This window comes from Lineus longissimus, chromosome 4, assembly GCF_910592395.1.
Source record: "Lineus longissimus chromosome 4, tnLinLong1.2, whole genome shotgun sequence".
Classification (NCBI taxonomy): domain Eukaryota; kingdom Metazoa; phylum Nemertea; class Pilidiophora; order Heteronemertea; family Lineidae; genus Lineus; species Lineus longissimus.
Window position 1 is genome coordinate 13491122 of NC_088311.1, and position 14821 is coordinate 13505942.

Here is a 14821-nt window from a genome sequence, read left to right on the forward strand (position 1 = left end):
AATGTGATTATTCCTTAACTTCTTGCCCGATTGCCACCAAATTGATATCATGGGTACATCTAACCACCATACAGTATATGTCACACAGGTTTTTAATTTGACCTTCTTGTCAAGGTCACAGAGGTCAAATGGCGTAAATTCGCCGTCAGGCCGTAACTCTGGCACGTTTCTTAACTGCAATGACTATTGATCACAAATTAAGTACACATGTACCCCTTGGTCAGGTGATCTTAGGTACCGAAGTTTGGTGCGATCTGATTTGCCATTTGGCCTCCAGGGAGGGGGCCAAATCCTAAATTCTTCAAAATGCCATTAATATTCCTAGTAATGACTTGCCCGATTGGCACCAATTTTATATCATAGGTACATCTAATTCTAACAGCCATTCAATGAGTCACCCGGGTCTTCTTTGATTTGACCTACTTTTCAAGGTCACAGAGGTCGAATGTACTGTAAATTGGCCATTTTGGGGAAATTGTAATTGCTTGGACCTACATCAAACCTAACACTACATGACACAATACCATGCTCTTTATCCATCTTTCCACCACATGAGGTGAGCACAATGGCCCTGGCCATTTCATTCATTTTCTCCCCGTTTTTAGCTCAGCTGACAAAGTCAGCAAAGCCCAGGCACTTCGTTGACGCTGCTAAATTAGGCGTAACCCAAGATGAACTCAGAAAATAAAAATCAGCGCAATCCGACCTACATTAAGCAATGAGGTCATCGGGAAGTTTAAACTTCATTCCTTTATACCTCGGTCCACAGGCACAGAGGAAATATTGTTTTCACATCTGGCTGAATATTTTTTGATAATTTTTCATTTTGACTTGTAATGGAATTAGTTTAGTTTTCACCGCCAGTTGGCGCAACAGGCACATTTAACTGAATTTTTGACGATTCAAAAGCCCGGGCTATGACGTATAGTTGCGCAGTTGTATTCTGCGCATGGAATTGGCCAAGGAACCAGGCTATATTTAAGCATACCCACTGTGACCAGTCTAAAGATGTGAGATTGATTTTGTAACACGGTAACCAATTTTCTGCTAAAAAGAATTCAAGTAGGCGATATTATTTGATGCATACGATTTCCAGTACCTTGAGGAGGACTCGAGTTTTCTTTTATTTAGGAATGGCAACTTGTATGACACTTTCAGCAGCTCGGGAATCTTGCCTTAGTTAGTGATCTCTTGGAGGATATCTGAGTCAGCACTTCTATTCCTTCAGTTGGCAGGAGTTTTAATTGTTCAGCAGAGTAGCCATGAGAGTCAGGGGATTTGTTTGAGTTGAGTTTCCTTATGGCCTGGCGGACGATGGTAGAATTTATCGTAATTTTCCTACTGTCCATCTGCTAAGGTGCAATGTAGATGCATGTAACATACCATGTTGTGTCATTCAAACTTACCTATGGAACACTTTTGCATGTTACTCCATTTGGGCACAAACACAAGAGTATCCCTTTAATTTTCTAAAGGGAGAACTGAGTTAACAGCTCGGCCGCCAGGCGGCGCCCTGACCGATCCCGCGAGATCGCGCCGATCTCATGCCGCCATATTCAGTCTTTACTCTTGTGCTTCTACGAAGCACATCGTTTTTTCAAAGCTGCCGTGAATTCGATTTAAAACCAAATTCAGCCAGCCAAGTCGAGACAATTTTTGGGTTCATTCACCTACGGAGTAGACCGCCAAACTAATCTTGGCATTAGTATTGTCCAGTCTATTTAATTATAGACCTTTCTTAGCTAGCTTAGTCGACCCGGCTCCATTATTTTGATCTTGGTAGGGTAGATTTACGTAGGCTATTCTCCTCTCTATTGTAATGAACAAGACTCAGATCCATTGCAATAGTGTTTTATTCAAGTAGGCATGTTTTCCTTTCCATTAATAATTGCGTCCTTTCTGGCCTACTTGGGGTTCCCAGTGTTTTTATTGTCATTGGTACCATTTTTTATATGGCGTACCCCTCCGACGGCATCCTTTGTCTCACAACAAAGGACTTCGTCTGGTGGCAGGAAACGGGCCGCGAAGACGCCTAAACCCTCTTCCGGTTCCGTTTGCGGGCAGATAACCCGGAGGTCTACCAGACCTTCCGCCACCACCCCTTCCGTCAGCCGAGTTCCGGTTCCTGCCGCGGCTGCGAAGGATGCAGGATCAGACATTATCAATGTCTGTGGTCCCAAGGGAGACTTACATCCAGTAAGTCTCCAAGGGTTTAATATACCCTGGACCTCAGGGAACCTTCCGGTTCCTCTGTCGTCTGCTCCCCCGAGTACAAGCCCTTTGTACTCGCGGGAGCACCCTGCTTCCGGTCCGCCGATTGCAGTTTCGGTTGCTGACGCGGGTTCCCGTGTATCAGTTACCGAAGACCCTACTGGGGGTTTTTCTCAGTCTTTACTGCGAAATAACCCCAGTCCTCACAGACACAGTAGAGTAGGGACGGACTTTATAACGCCACCTCCGAAACGCCATGCGTCTTCGGTAACAGCGTTTCCGCCCTTTGACCTCCTTCTAGAAGGGCAACCGGTAGCTCCATACCGGCAAAGGAGTTACGGGCATTTCCGGTTTCGGACTTCGTCCTACCGGAAATGCAGGCACCTACCTACGTTGGCCAACCTCTTAGGTGGAGCCAACCGGAAGTGCCACCCCCTCCTCGTAGCAGAGGCGTCGTTCCCATGGAACGAGCAACGCAGAGGGGACATCTGAACTCTTGTTAAGAATATGGGCATCTTCCGCTTCCGGAAGACCCATTCACCCGTACATACGGCTTCGAGGGTTCGCCTATGCGCCCACCCTCTCCTCAACCACCCGTCGTTGAGAGAAGCCGCACGTCAGGTCCGGAACCCGAGTCAGGACAGCAACTGTCCCAGCTCATCCAGATGGTAGCGGGTCTTACTGATAGACTCAGCCATCTGGAGCAGGGTTCCGGTTCCTCTGGTGCGCCTGGTCCCATCGGATACCCACCATCAGACTCCTCTATTTTAGAGGAATTTTATGAGAACGAGAGTTCTCAGCCAGGCTACCGCTCCCTCAATCAGGAAGAGCTGTCACCAGAGGAGGCCAGTATCCTGTCGGATATGAGGACACTCAGATCCTTGATCAGAGCGTACCTCCCGCAGGATCTGTGCCCTACCCCGCCGGAACTGCCAGCCTTATCGACACCGACCTTTTCACTTTGGGGACAGGAAGTGGATCCCAATCCACAGGTCTCTCAGGGCTCCACTCGGGCCCTTGAATTCCTTCCTCCCTCCCCGTCGGTGGTAGCAGTCTCTGAACTTTTGGAGCGTACAATCAGAGACTCCCAAGGCGCCCACCAACGTACTTCCATCCCTGTCCTTCCGGCAGCCGGACCGGAAGCTTGGTGTAACCCGGGGAAGTTGTTCACGGCACAACTTCCTCCCGTTAGGCAGTACCGTGCTGACTATTATCGAGTAAGCTCGGCCGGCTGTCCAGCTGCAGCATCGACTTCCACATTAAAGGACGATGCACAGCTGGACCAACTTTTGCCTAGGGTGACCTCCTCCTCGGCTTACCGAGAACATAGAGCACAAGAGGGTCTGGCCAAAAACACGTTAGCGGTGCTCTCCTACGCAGAGCACACTAACCTGGCCCTAGCCAGATCCCTAAAGGATAATGAGTCACTATCTGATGACACAAAATCGCTTGTGACATCCTTGTCACATTCGATTAGGCACGCTATTGCTCTGTCCGCCAAGACAGCAGCAAATAGCGTCCTACTCCGTAGAGACGCCACCCTAGGCTCTCTCAATGTCATCAGATCCCTCCAGCTGGAAGGGGCCTTAAGAACCGCTCCTATGGACGGTTCTTTCCTGTTCGCAGATTCTGTACAAGAGGCGGCTCAAGTACAGAAAGATCGGGACAAATTATATGTCCCCACTGCGACACAGAGGGCCAAGACCTCTCTACCTAACACTAGAAAGATAGAGAGGCCCCAGCAGGCATCGGGTTCAATCCCGTACGCCAGGCAGGTCCTGCCTAGGCCTATCCCGCCTAGTTGGCCTACTCCTGCTGGATCCTTCCGACGGGAAGTTGAGGATCGCCGGACTGGGAAGAGGAAAAATACTTCCTCTAACCAGGGTGGTTCCGGTCCGACTAGGCACTCCTTTCGTCAAAGGGGTGCAGGCCGGAAGAAGCGACTCCCCCTCCTTACTCCTCCCGGACGCAAAAAGGAGCCGACGCCGGTAGTCGGGGGCCGTCTTCAAAAATTTGCAGACGTTTGGGACGATTGGTGCCCCAAGGGGTCCCAAGTCCCAAACATGTTGAGGTACGGAGTGAAAGTAGATTTCAACCTTCCCCCCCCCCCCCCTACCATATATCCAACCTCAGTTCAGCCACCGAAGGACCCAGTCAAGGCCTCTGCCCTCCAAGCAGAGGTCGCGACATTACTGGAGAAGCAAGCTATCCAGGTCCTTCAAAATCCATGTTCCCCCGGCTTTTACAGCCACATTTTCTTGGTTCCCAAGAAAGCAGGGACATGGAGGCTGATCATAGACTTTTCCAGGTTAAACACCTTCTTGAATGTTCCTCATTTCAAGAACGAAACCACCAGGTCTATAGCAATGGCGATACAGCCCAATGATTGGGCGGTATCGATGGATCTAACGGATGCGTACTTACATGTACCGATCCATCCAGACTATCAACACTTCCTTCGTTTCCATTACGAAGGAAAGACGTATCAATTCAGGGCCCTGCCGTTCGGTCTGGCATCAGCACCCCTAATTTTTACAATGATAGTCACAGCCTTCGTCGCTCCCTTTCACGTGATGGGGTTCAAGCTCCATCACTACCTAGACGATTGGCTACTCCGTTGCAAATCGCGGAAACTACTACTGCAACAACTTCATGTTCTAAAGCAAAAAGTATTCTCCGCAGGTTGGATTATCAACGAAACAAAGTCAGAATTCACGCCATCCCAAGACTTCGTTTACGTTGGAGTTCGGTTCCTTACGGCCATAGGGAAAATGCTGCCCCCCTAGACAGGATAAATAAAATTCTTTATCTCGTCGCAGAATTCATAGGAAGGACTCAAGCTCCCGCAAGGCGATGCTTGAGCCTTTTGGGCCTTCTGAATTCGGCAGCAGACCAAATCCCTCTTGGCCGTCTATATATGCGTCCCATCCAGATGTTTCTGATGTCTCTATAGAAACCCCACAGGGACCCATTAGACAAGTTGGTATTGATACCTCAATACCTACTAAAGAACGTCTGGAACTTCTGGGAGTCGGAGACTCGTCTCCAAAGTGGTGTAGATCTTGCTCCACTGCCCCCAGAAGTGTCCCTGTTCACAGATGCCTCTCTACTAGGGTGGGGAGCATATCTGAACAACGGGGACAGGTCCATAAGGGGTCTATGGACAAGGGAGGAGACCAATCTTTCAATAAATATATTGGAAATGAAGGCTGTCCTTCTTGCCGTGAGGGCTCTTTCCCTTCACCTGAAGAATCGGAGAGTAACCCTGTTCTCCGACAATTCTACAGTTGTAGCATATGTCAGGAGACAGGGAGGCACAAAGTCCGGCATTCTTTGCCAGCTAACTTGGGAGCTTTACCATCTTTGTGCCAACCTTGGAGTATCGATATGTGCCAGACACATACCGGGCAAACGCAACACCCTTGCCGACGCCCTGTCCCGTCAGGACAAACTCGTCCAGACAGAGTGGACACTCCATCAGGAGATTGTAGGCGACCATTGTCGCCTTTGGCAATCTCCGAAGGTAGATCTGTTCGCCACCAGGCTGAACAATCGCCTTCCCATCTATTACTCTCCACTTCCGGACGAAGAGGCCCTGGAAGTCGACAGCCTTACAGCCTCTTGGGTCGGGCTGAACGCATATGCGTTTCCACCCCTCCCTCTCATCCAACCAGTCCTGAACAAGATCTTGACCAGCCACCCGGTGAGAATAACTCTCATCGCACCTTGCTGGCCAAATCAGGCCTGGTTCCCAGCTTTGCTGGAATTCCTGATAGACCACCCAAGGAGTCTTCCTACTTGGAAGCACCTCCTGTGGCACCCCCTGTGCCCCTGGGGAGATGCTACCACCAGAACCCTGGATTTTTCAAGTTTCAAGCCTGGAACTTATCCAGTTGCATCTCCACCAGAGAGGCTTTTCGGACATCGCTGTCAAACGCATGTCCGCACCTCAAAGGGGGTCAACCCTTGATGTGTATCAAGGAAAGTGGTCTACCTTCACTTCCTGGTGCAGGGAGAACGGAGTTAATCCGATCTCTCCCTCTATATACAGATTAGTTGATTTCTTTATAAAATTATTCACGGAAAGACAACTATCTGTCACGGCTATAAAAGGGTACAAGTCCGCCATCGCTTCTACCCTCCGTGTTTTAAGCACCTGGGATCTTCGTTGGGAGGACCAAATAACCCCTCTTTTCAGAGGAATGTTATTAGAGCGTCCTAGACCGGTTCACAACACCCCTAAATGGGATCTTTCTGTTGTCCTTAAGGTGCTCATGAGGCATCATTTTGAACCCATGTCTATTTCATCCATGAAATATCTGACACTCAAAACGGTCCTTCTTGTAGCCTTGGCTACCGCCCAACGGAGGTCAGAGCTCCATGCACTTTCTTTTAAGAAGCTGGCTTTTAGAGGGGAGGTTATCCTGGCTTTCATACCAGGCTTTCTGGCGAAGAACTAGGGACCGGCCGCCTCTCGGCCCCCGGTTACTATTCCCTCTCTGTCAAGAACGATCTCTTATGATCTTCCTGACAGAACTTTATGTCCTGTCAGGGCCCTAAAGTTCTACGTAAATAGGACAAAACCTCCCGGTATCCGCCAGGGGAGAGAGCGTTTGTTTTTGTCCTATAAGGAGGGAAATAAACGAGAGATAGAGGCCGCCACTATTTCAAGGTGGATTGTGGAGACTATTTGTCTTTCCTACAACACCTTGAGGACTTCCTCTGATCTTCGTGTGCTAGCTAACATCTCAGCGCACGAAGTTAGAGCACTAGCCACCTCCTGGGCTAACTACCGAGGAGTTATTGCTCTTCAAGAAGTCGTTTCCGCTGCATGTTGGAGTAATCACTCCACATTCTCTCGTTTCTACCTACGAGACGTTTCTTCCCTCGTAGATGGCATGCACACAATTGGCCCGATTGTGTCTGCGGGGCATGTTGTTTGATCCTGGCTAGATCCAAAGAGGGGGGGAGCCCGATTGAAGAGTCAAACGCGCATCTTGCGCCATTTTTTGATATGCCCTATCTTCAACAATCCAGGCAACCCCTAGTAGACTAGAAAGGACGCAATTTCTTATTGTTGTTTAGCAATAACTCATTCTACACCCTTCAACATGCCTTACTTGCTCTAAGCTCTGTTGCCGGAAAGAAGATGGTTTTTATTATGCAATTCTATTCTATTTTATTATGCAATTCTAAATACGATTGTAATACCATATCAAAATACCGGTCCCCTGGTTCTCCCCATTTCTTTCCCCTGGCGGTCCTCCTTAGCTACTATGCCGGTGGTGCCTCCTTGATTGAACAACAGCTCAGCCTTAGGTAAGTCCTCGTTTCCCAACTCCAATAGGTTGCTGGGATTCGATGCAAAAGTGTTCCATAGGTAAGTTTGAATGACACAAAATGCCCATTTCCTTACAAGAAATGGCCATTTTGTTAGTTCATACTTACCTATGGAACACGGCCCTCCCGCCGTCCCCACAAACGGGACATACTCTTTGTTAACGCTCAAGAGTAAGACTGAATATGGCGGCATGAGATCCGCGCGATCTCGCACAGCTGTTTCAGCTAGAATAGAAACGCAAATTTAATCAGACGGCACCAGACGCCGCTTTTTAGGGAGGTGCTGGCATGAAGGTGTTAATTTCTACCCCAATAAACAACCCAGTTCCTCACCCCAACCGCTTAAGGATTACATAAAAGGTCTGAATCCACCCATGTATGCCCCTTAATTGTGTTAGTTGTAATTAAGATTGCATGCGTTTATTAGAACCAACTTGACCTGAACCAAGCTTTGTGTATTATATTCCGGCTGCCATCTTGGATAGGCTTGGGCCTGCACTGTGTAGTGTATAAAAGATGACTTTGATGGAGTTTTTCTGTAAAAATATTGATGATTGTTTGCACCTCTATTATGTTTCAGCCCAGATACCAATTCTTCTGTAAAAAGCATTTTAATATTCTGCATATAACATAGCTTTGTATGGCTGTGATTAGATTAGGTTTACACTCAGGCAACGACAAATAAAAGGCATTTTAAAAGGGCCTACTTCGTTATTAGTTGTGAAGAATGGTCGTCATTTGAAAATGCCATGCCCATTACTTATGTTGTGGTATGAAAGATTGGTGCCCTGTTGTACACAAATGAGACAAATAGTCGCAAAGAACAGGTCTTAACCTATAGTATATATAGGCAGGACAAATGTGTCCTATTGTAGGCCTACCAAGATGAGACAGTGAGTTGCAAAAATCGACAGGTCACAACCTATGATATCATAGGCAGGACAACGGGTGTCTCATCCAGCTTGGGGTCTTGTAATTCCGGGAGTGAAGTTGAGACAACAGTCACCAAGGACATGTCACAACCTTTATTATCATAGGCAAGGGATGTAGTTGTCTCATCCAGCTTGAGGCCTTGTTATTCCGAGAGATGAGACAACAGTCACAGAGGACATTATATGTTACAACCTTTATTATCATAGGCAAGGGATGTAGTTGTCTCATCCCGCTTGAGGCCTTGTTATTAAGAGAGATGAGACAACAGTCACGGAGGACATTATGTCACAACCTATATTTTATATGCAGGGATGTAGGTGTCTCATCCAGCTTGGGGTCTTGTTATTCCGAGAGATGAGACAACAGTCACAGAGTACAACATATCAAGGCAGTACCAGTACACAAAAATGAAAAAGTCATGATTTCAATGTACACAATATTATTATTATTAATTATTCACAATATACATTTAATTTACATTCAATAGACTCATACATTCAAAAAATAATGATACTAAGTTCACATCTTCATATTCCTTGCTATAGAAGTTTCAACTTTAACTTTTTTTTAATAAAAGTGACAGACAAATGAACAATTCTTCTTACTAAAAGTATACACGAATATTGTTGTCAAATTGTGGAACTGTAAGCTCAATTTATTAAAATCACAGTTCAAGATTAGACTGGAAACTAAATCTACAGTAAATAATCAAACAAAAGGGCAATGAACAATACACAAAGTATGTATGTGCCAGCCAGAGTCAGTCAGAGTCGAAAATCATGCGCAGTACTCCTAATTAAAGCAAGGGGAGTTTACTTGGTGAACAAATGCTTGAAGCAGTTCTGACACATCCTTTCATTGTTGTAAGCAGGACACTTTTTTAGACGACCAGGACATTCCTTGCCAGTTTCCAAGACTTTCTTGCAAGTTCTCTCGCTCTTCTTCAAATTGCCCAGATTCGCAGTAGTGCGAAGGGCATGATTGGACTTCTTGCGTTTACGACCGAAATATCGCTTATGACCGCCTGCACCAACTTTCGAATCCAACCGAGCTTTTTTCTGAGGAGGGAAGTCACCATCATCATTCCTAGTCAGGTCCATTTTGAAGACGAGTATACCTGGAATTGTAAAGGCAAGTGTAAACATAATGGCAGTGGCTAAATGGGGGAGGGGGGGGGGGTAACTGGGGGTGGCTCCAACAGACACAGCTTCTATTCTAATTCAATTCTGACACTAACCAGTGTTGAATCTAGAGAAAGAAAGGAAGTATCCTACAGCTGTCCACTTTTATTTCAATGTAGATTCAAATAATATTTAATTGCAATCAAAATAGCCTCGGAACTTACCATCAATCCTAAATCAGAGTAGTAATCACGCCTGTCTATAATGTCGGTTGCATTTCTTGTGACACATCTTGGAGGCTGAACCTGAAATAAAGAGTAATTTATTAGAATAGAATACATGCATACAAAGCCTACGGGAATACAGTATAATGATTTCAATTATCTGTTTGTGAATACATAGATGAAGGGAAACATCGCTTAACTTACCACTTATCTTGTTCACTGCCCGATCAATGATGTCGACGTACTGGGCCTATATACATGTAGCCTCTCGAATCAACTAAAGCATCACATCGGCCGGATTAAGTCGAGAAGTTATCTGCAGTACACACCATGCAACCAGCTGAAATTAAAGAAAAAGGCATTTTAGTAACTGAAGGAATGTTTACCAGTCAACAAAAGGCACTGTTTTGGCATCACCCTGTACAAAAATACCACAACAAACTGGAATGTGGGTCAATGGGCGAGTTCATTTTGCTTACAGGTGGATAATATACCAAGAACTTTTCTATATTTGGCGAATTCTTAAGACTATATTTATCAATTACATCTGTAAAGATATTTTCAACATAAACTATGGTATATGCTAACTCATGGCTTGTTCATAAGCACGATCATGACTTATTATTGTACTATTACCCATGCTGTACCCCTTTCACCAAAATAGACCCGACCATCGAACTTCAAAACTCAACTATATTTAGACATTTGTTTTTCAAATGCATTTTCTGCATGAATATACAGCAAACTAACATAAAATAGATAAGTGGGCCATTTTGAATTTGAGCAGATCAAAGTTTGAGAAATTTCAGAATAAACGCACGATTCTGTACGAAACTGAAATGAGTTATGCAAAACAGCCGGGGTATTTATGATATATGATATTATGCCTGGCTATCTAGTCTTGAAGAATTCCGAAATCTGTAACTTGTCGAAAAATCGATAAAAAGCATGGAAATCGCCAGTGGTCCAAATTTCATGAAATTTTCAAGCCGGGTGAATGGTCATGTGACACAACTTATGAGCCAATGAAAACCGTCGTATCTAATTCGAGCACGTGTACAGAAGCGCGCTGATGTTTGAACGATGCCAATGCATCAACCCTTTGGCTGAATGGGTATTGCGATAATGTGTGAGATGTGTATTTGCGACAATGTTTACATAGCGGTTAACAGGCTTTTCGCATGGAGCAATCGTTGGGCAACAGGCTAGCAGGCAGAATGGTTTATTTCGATGTCATGTTTAGGCTTAGCTGAAACAGCTGTGCTCGCGGGATCGGTCAGGGCGCCGCCTGGCGGCCGAGCTCTTAACTCAGTTCTCCCTTTAGAAAATTAAAGGGATACTCTTGTGTTTGAGCCCAAATGGAGTTACATGCAAAAGTGTTCCATAGGTAAGTATGAACTAACAAAATGGCCATTTCTTGTAAGGAAATGGGCAATTTGTCATCCTCAGGCTTTGTAGCAGATGGAATGGCCAGGGTTGAAAAGTACCGTGTCCATTCGTGTCTGATGTCGTCAGGATCGTTCACCTTTTTAGCTCATCTTTCAGGGGAGCTTATATGATACTGCGGTATCCGTCGTTAACTTTTGACAAAAGAGTGACGCATTTCTTAACCACGTGACCTAGAAGGTTATTACTTGGTGTGTGGGTACCCCTTGGCAAGGCCTTCTTTCAAAATGAAAATAAGTGCAATTTGACTACTGGTCTTCCATATAGGTGGCACTCTTTGAAAACCTATTTTTGGCTATAGCTTATGAACGCTGCTAGCTAGAATCATGACATTTTTACGGCTGATGAGGGTGCTTGAAAAATTACCCTGGTTTTTGATTTGACATACTTTTCGAGGTCACCGAGGTCAAAGTTCATTATCGGCATCGCTGTTAGGTAGTAGTGGCATGTTTCGTCACCGCTGGTGTTACTGACTTGAAATCTTGTAAATATGTACCTCTTGGTCCCGGTGCTTGAGGTATAACCCAGGTTAAACCATCGGGAAGATCAGTGACGTAGTGATTAGAGCACCAGGCTCATAATCAGGTGTACCAGCAATGATGTCTCTCACTGTGTCTCTCCATGTATGTAATCATGCCGTGGCTTGTATCATCCACCCTTATCTTGTCTCTCTCTCAACTCAACTAACTGTTGAACTAGGAAGACAACACCAACAAGATCACGTGACCTTCCAGGAGCACGTGATCAGTCAGGAGCACGTGACCATAAAAATTTGCTGACGTCACATTTTGGTACTTACGTAGTGCTTTCGTGATCTAAAATTAAAAATCGAAAATGTCTCGCCCGAGGAGATACAATAAGAATTGTATTTTATCATCTGGATGTCGTCTTTGTTTCATTAATACCATGTATAGTACCGGTACACGACTTAGATTTCGGGAGGAATTGAATGATACAGGAGGATTACAATATGAAGCATGGAATCATTTTTGCAACACGACAATAGTACCAAACGTGATGTCATCAATTTTTTGCGGTCACGTGCTCCTGGAAGGTCACGTGCTATGATAAAAATATTTGTATGAGAAACATTTTTCTGTATATAAGAAATGTCTTTACTAAACGAGAAAAAAAATTGATGTGAAAAATCTTTTTACAGAACGAAATATTTTTGACATGATCAATGATAGTTTGCGGATATGAAAATATGAAGACATGATGAATAAAAAGCCCTTTTAAAAAATTTTATGATATGATTTTGTTTTAAAGTATGAAAAAAAAGGAGATTCAGAGAAGAAAATGAAAGGTCCTGATTTTAAATTTGTGTTCTTATACGTACAAATGAAGTCCTGCATTTTTTCCGCTTTGGCTTGCCATAGTACAGGCCAATAGCTAGGGGTAATAATGTGAAGTGCTTTGAGCAACTGAAGCCAGTTGTTTTTAATGCTATATAAGTCACCAGTTTATTATTATATGGTCAGGTGACCTTAGAGACTAAATATCCATGTGATTTCATTCATGGATTGGCCACCAGGGGACAAAACCTGAAACACAAAAAGTGCTATTTCTCCTGAACTAAAGGCTGGGTTATTTCCAAATGATTATCATAGTAATTATCATCTAGTAAGGATACATTACATAATACCCAGGTTTTTGATTTGACGTGCTTTTCAAGGTCAAAGAGGTCAACTTTGGCAAAATTTCAACATACATGGCACGTTTACTTACTATGTGACCTGGATCATTCTAAACTTCTTCAAAGATGCCTCTGGGCAAGTCTTACCGGAACTACAGTCCGGATTTGATTACCAATGTAGCCACCACGGGGCAAAGGTTTTAAAAATTGTGGAAGTCTAATTTTGTCAAAACTAGAGCTCAGATGTCGATCATATGTGGTGTGAAGGTAGCCACATGCATCCCCTACTTTAACGACCCACTTTGATCCCGATCTGATTTTAAATGTGGCACAAAGGTGAGCACAATGGCTCAGACCGTTTCATACCATATACCATGAGGTAACTCGTTGTGTCTTTAATTCCTCGTTGCATCCTGATAAGCTTATGGAAAAGCGACTGGTTGCCTTCAGCTGCCATTGACAGCGCAGCAAGGATACATTACATATCATGCAAGTTTTTTCGATTAGATTTTAAATGTGGACACCAGGTCGACAGGTGAGCCTGATGGCCCTGGCCGTTTCATTACCATCCACGATGAGGTAACTTGTATTGTCTTTGATTCCTTTTTACATCCTGAAAAGCTTATGGAAAAGCGACTGGTTGCCTTCAGCTGCCACTGACAGCGTATGTAAATATGTAATGTAAATATGGATTTATATAGCGCACATTCCAGGTCGTAATGATCTGCTCACATGTGCTTTACATCATTGACCCATATGCCCAGGTGAAAAGCACAGTCTTTCTCCTAACTTTGCAATCCAACGTGGTAATCCATGGGTGATTGGTGGTGATCACAGTAGTGCGTGACTGGATTAGACGGTCTCTGGTGTACACAATGTTCTGCATTGTTGGTTCTCCTGAATAAACAACCATGTACATACACAGGAACCAAAATGGCCACAGTGGCCAATGTAGACAACCCAGAAAGTTCACCATTAGAGTATTCCTTCAAGACCACATATGGGCACAGTGAAAATAGGTTCACACGGGTCCATGCACATCCATGAATCAATTGAGCACAGGAAAAGCCAGTCCAAATGCCTAGAACCACATCAAAAATGTGCTGATGTTAGGAGCTGATGTGAAAGGCAGCTACTCAGCGCCTGTTCACCTTTCCTTCTTAACCCCTTCGCTACCGAGGCAAGTGGCATGCCCTGTACCGAGATATTTTACCAGTTTTATGCCTAATGGCGTATGAATACTTAAAAAAATTGTAGCTCCTCTATTATTCATCATAGACTAATAAAACCATACATTTTTGTAAAGCTGATTACCTTGGCTATCGATTGGTGTTGTTTCCTGGTATCAATTGGGTAAGAGGTGATCAATAATCAATTATGATCAATATTTTTTGATTGATTATGCTAAATTTATTGATTTTCTGATTTGAACAAGTATAAAACTGTAATTGATGAACTTACAACCTATAAATGATATGCAGAACTCGTTGCTAACCTTTGGCTATTGTCTATCACTGATATCGATTGATTACCGATATTGATTGATCAAACATGATATTTTCGACGTTTTTCAACAGTGTTTTTTCAATGAATTAGGATCATTACAAAGCATCATTGGCTTTATTTGATGATTGACCTACAATATACTGTTCACTGATTCATCAGTAATCAATAGCCTATTGGTTATTGATTATCTATCGATTATTGATTGATCAGTGATCGGAATGTGATTGGTTTTTCAAAAAATGTCAATTTTTTCAGGTGAAGTATTCAGTCCCCATGTTCACTACTCACATACACCTGTGAGTCCTCCAGTATCATAGAAACTGCCGCAGCCAAGTCAACACGCCCACGTTTCGCCATGTTATTCACAATACAATGCGGTATCTGTGGCAGTAATATCGCCAATT

General features: G+C 44.3%; 1 protein-coding gene across 6 annotated transcripts in view; it reads left to right on the top strand.

Moving 5' to 3' along the window:
* LOC135485889 (elongator complex protein 3) overlaps positions 1 to 14821 on the top strand; it is a 680015-nt gene that overhangs the window by 81478 nt on the left and 583716 nt on the right. The window lies entirely within an intron of this gene.